General features: G+C 39.2%; 1 protein-coding gene and 1 long non-coding RNA gene across 2 annotated transcripts in view; one reads left to right on the forward strand and one right to left on the reverse strand.

The window, feature by feature from the left end:
- Window positions 1–3,000, forward strand: part of susd2 (sushi domain containing 2) — a 24,102-nt gene extending 21,102 nt beyond the window's left edge. The window contains exon 16 of the transcript XR_004332097.1: window positions 2,989–3,000. The gene's annotated coding sequence lies outside the window, so the exon portion shown is untranslated. The remainder of the gene's footprint in view (window positions 1–2,988) is intronic.
- The window catches only part of LOC116689788 (uncharacterized), a 14,212-nt gene extending 10,336 nt beyond the window's left edge, over window positions 1–3,876 (reverse strand). The window contains exons 1-2 of the long non-coding RNA XR_004332098.1: window positions 3,866–3,876; window positions 336–420 (exon numbers count right to left, since the gene is read on the reverse strand). This is a non-coding gene — a long non-coding RNA (uncharacterized LOC116689788). The remainder of the gene's footprint in view (window positions 1–335; window positions 421–3,865) is intronic.
- Window positions 3,877–4,864: the final 988 nt, after the last annotated feature.

The raw sequence follows: 4,864 nt of genomic DNA on the forward strand, positions 1-4,864 counted from the left end.
GCTCAGTGTGTCAAAGGAAGGAAGTTCCATGGCAGTCTAGAACTATAACAGCTAAAAAGTAATATAACTAAGAGAGACAGGTTAAGGAGAGGAGCCTGGTCGGGCTAGAACTCTCCACAAGCGGATCAGGCTTTACTGGCCTGCCTCCTTCTACTTTTATTAAATTATTGATTATATGGTAAGTTAATCTGAAGACTATGAAGAGAAGCAGGTGGGCCTGGCTAGCCTTACTATAAGCTTTATCAAAGAGTAGGGTATCCAGATTATTCTTAAATGTTGTGACGGTTTCGTCCCTCCGAGACTTGGCCTAGGATAGAGGTTAGAATGAATTAGACTAGAATGAATAGCTGTGGATGCGGGGAGGGGCCCACAGAAAATGCCTTTCTACAGGGCCCGGAATTGTGTGCTACGCCCCTGTACCTGGTAATGCAACAGGTCCTCCTGATACCCTCACAAAGGACAAGTAAGACTCCCTGTGTGTCGCAATCTGAGGTCTTTCAACAGTATCAGCTCAGATTTGACTCAGCGTATAATTTCCTGACTGGGTGCAAAATTTCCCTACTTTCATGTGTCAGTCGGTGCTTATTCAAGAGGCAATGGAGCAAGCTGCTGGGTCTGTTTGCAGACTCAGATGCTGATGAATTGCGATGAATTAGATGAAAGTAGATGTGTTTTTTTTCCTCTGTTGGGGCTTGTACTAACCCTGAATCTTTACGCTTGCTTATCATCCCAACAATCCAGCATAATTAGTTCAATCCAATTCAAAACGCAAGTAAAGGCTATTGTGGTTTGTGGAAGCCTGTTGCTTTCACGTGGGACTTTTCCCATTTCTCAGATCTGCTCCACATCCCTGGATAATGAAGAAAGGCTTCTGAACCGGCTTTTGGATGAAGCTTTTGTTTTGGGTGTGTTATTTTTTTTGTTTCATGTCAACTCCAGCTTTGCAGGTGGGCTTTGTCCCTTACCTCCTAATACCTCATGGCTGAGCAGCACCCTCAGATGTTAACTCCTAATTTTAAGGCATAAGTTTGAAATAAGGATGGATTTTAGGCTTAAGGTGTTTGCCCAAACACAGAGTTTTGTGTTAAAGTTTGTTACTGGCAATGTGAACACTTATGAGTTGTTGTGTTGGGGAGAAGATTTGAGCAAAGTCTGCTAATCCTAGAGTGGATAAAAACACAAGCTTGATTTCTTGTTTGTTATACTTAAAAATTAAAACATCTCAAGTCATTGGCGTGTGACATATATAAGTTAAATCCAACTAACAACAAAATTGTCTTGCCCATATCAATATACAGCATACACATTTTTTTTTTAAATTACAAAGTTACATTTTTAAAGATAAAATAAACATTTGAAACGTTTCTGTAAACAAAATTCTATTGTCACATTTTACACCATGTTTCTAACAGACCCTCATCTACATTTTATGAATACTCTACTATTTAACTTCCTGAATTGATTTTTGTCTATCAATTTATTATTGCCGTGTTGTCCTTGTCCATCTTTCTGTGATTTGATTCTGTGTTGTGATTCTTAATATTCAAATTAAATATTTACAATCCTTTTGTCTCCTGATTTTAAGCAGTGCTACCGATCTATTTAGAGCTGTGGCTATTGGCATGCTAAACTCACACTGAAGTCCACTCTACGACCCTAAGTTGAACATCGGCTTCTGTGAGGACTCATAGTGGTCCTTTAAACATAAACTGCTTTTGACATTAACACTCAGTATAACTTTATCACTCACAAAACAGCTACTAGTGTTCCCCCTTCTCAGTCATCAGCATCAGAGGCTGAACTTAACCCCCTGGGGCAATGTAATCCACTCAGTGACCAGCGGTCGGTAGTACCCAAGGCTTATTTTTCATTGGAGTCAGTTCTTTTTATAATGGAGCACGTCATTCTCCCAGGCCACAGAAAAGGCAGATACCTCACTTTACTACACCACAGATGAGCGTAGCAGAGCAAAACAAACCCAGCATGCCCAATCCACCCTTACAGATGTCGGTCCTAGACCATGCCCAACACAGGAAGCCATTATAGAGCGAATCAATCAGTCGGCACTATGGAAACCAGGGGGGACAAAGCTCCATGGAAAGCTTGTGGAGGGGCACATTGCCAGGGGAGGGAAATGCACTACGTAGCTTGTCCCAAATATAAATTCATTGCAGGCTCTTGGAAACTTGTGTTTTCATAAACACAAGAAGTGTGTGGAAGCGATTTCCCGATTTGTAGTGATACAAATGCAAAGCAGGGGAGGGCATCGACAAAAGAGAAGTGAGGAGAGAAAAAAAAGAAAGAATTGTTGGCGGTCGCCTTTTATTTGCCTAGAAGGGAAATATTTTCAAAGCTTATTCTCATCCTGAGAAACCGTTTTAGTAAAGCTAATCCTCAAACAACATTCCCCCTCCGATTTCTCAACTGAAAAAATACAAACCATTTTCAAAAGCTTTTTATGCACAGATCAAGTGTTCTCATGAATAAAGATGTGCATCATGGCACTGCTTCATGGCATGCTAAGATGAAGAAGTTGTGCTCTGTCCTGGTTTGTTTCTCCTTTGATGAAATGAATCCCTTACCAACACAAATTCCCGTGACGCTGCTTCACTGCTCTTTGTATTTCTTTACCAAAGTTGAGCGCAACCTGCAGACCTTGTGATTTTGTTTCATCTTCTTCCATCAGATCTCATTTAAAGCCACATGTTTTATTGTTGTGTGGCCTTTTATTCACTCAATACTGAGCTGGCAAAGGTGAAGACCTTTTAGTATTTGGCATCTCTTGCATTGTTTTAGCAACAGGTTTTACATTAACAATGTACATTTATTTTCCATAAATTGAATTAATTAATTCATTGTCCCATATCACTGCCAGACATGTACATGGCATCTATCCAAAGGAGAACCTTCAATTGAGACTGTAGATATAATCTGCCAAAGGATAACTAGATAACCATCCCCATATATCTTAAGTCTCAGTATGTAAAGCTGAGTGAGTAATTCCTTGACTCTAGATTTATGATAGCACCTGTCTGTTAGCACGAGTAAACTGTCCCAGCAGGCATGGGAATTCCCATCAAATCCAGTTCCAGAATCCCCCCAGATCATCAAGAACTTTGTTCTTGACATCAGAGATAAAGCTCTGCAATCCTCCCCAACCATTACACTTAATGATCTGCTTAACTAGGCACGTTACGCCAAAGCTAGTTCCAAGAAGAAAGGAAACTTCAAAAGGCACATATTGCTTCACGCTTGGTTTGTGTTTTCCCCCTTTTTCCTCCTTATCGTGCACTGTGGAACTTGTCCGATGCACCGATATGATAAAGAAGGAATTAAATCTCTGCTCTGTGTACGTGGAGTTTCATCTAAGGATTTGTTTGTGTGTGTCTGTGTGTGGGTATGCAAACAGTCTGAAACCCTGTCAGTAGTAGTACACAGACACCTTTCAAATGAAGACATATCAGTTGACAGTAGCCCAGACTTGCCTCTGTCTCATCTTTTATATTTACTGACATTAATTAAGAACATCTTAATACTCAGTTATTGCAACAATCTGTGTTTTTTTTGCATTTATTTGATCTGGTGCAAGTTTTATTTGTCTGCGTGTTTTTATGTTGATTTTAATATAAGTGCATGACATGACCAACTCACATTTGTTTATGTAGACATTTGCTCACTTTCAAGACTTCTGTACTCAGATATGTATCTCCAGTAGTTAGCCCACATTCTAGGCCCTAGCGGCAGGTATTGTTTACTGTCTAACATTGTGTGCCTGTGCACAGTGTTGTAGTCTACGTAATACGCAGGTATACCCACTGAGTAACCTCCAGGATTTCCATATACCCACTTAAAAATGACCAATGACACAACTACATACTTTACATTATATTTTTGATATACTTTGAATTGTCGTCTGTGTTTTTCTTCTTCACAGACTAAATAAAGGTATTTCCACCATAAATTGGTTCATAAAAGTTTATCAGAACACAGGAAATAAAGTTGTTCAAAACTTCCCTGGGGGAGGACACCCTGAACCCCCAACTATGATATGGCCCCCCCTCTCCCAAATGCAAATTCTGGCCAATATTTACATTATACCCACTACAATACGTTAGACTACACCACTGCCCATGCATACCTGCTTGGGAATGTGCAATTCACGTCGCAGGGGTGTGGAATGTCCTTTATTTTCTCTTTTTCAGGCTTTTTAGGAATTGTCAACGGGGAATTATAATTTCTTGTCTCTTCCGTAGCATGTCTGATGTCACAAGGTTGAAGATCTCATAAGTATTCATCTCCCAACAGCCGCAGCATCATCAGGTTAATTTCTTGTTATTCATATTCATGTGGGAAGGGAGGATGAGTTTCACTTTGGTTCAGTAACGTCTTTCAGACTGGCGTCTAAACAGCTGAACAATCACTGGTCAGTGATTTTGACAGTGCCACAAATTGTCATCAACATGCTACACATTCTATGCAGGTATTCAATATGCATTTTTCCTTGCTCACAATAAACATTAGGTCTTAGGTTTTAAAGAGTTCAATCTGAAAAACTGTAAATCATAGGGCTGACAAAATTACTCAGTCAATTACTTAGTTAATCAATGCGAAATTTGTCATCAATTGTCAATGTAATTTTCAAACCAAAACGTCAAACATTGACTGGTTCCACTTTCTCTAATGTGGGGATTTGATGGTTTATTCTTTGTTTTATATAATTGTAAATTGAATATATTTGGATGTTGGACAGACAAAAGAAGGATTTTGAAGATATTGTATTGGCCTCTAAGAAATTTAGTTATTATACAATGTTATTAAATATTTTACAATGTTTTGACATTTGATATACATCATTTATGGGGGG

The sequence above is a fragment of the Etheostoma spectabile genome, chromosome 5 (assembly GCF_008692095.1).
Source record: "Etheostoma spectabile isolate EspeVRDwgs_2016 chromosome 5, UIUC_Espe_1.0, whole genome shotgun sequence".
Lineage (NCBI taxonomy): Eukaryota > Metazoa > Chordata > Actinopteri > Perciformes > Percidae > Etheostoma > Etheostoma spectabile.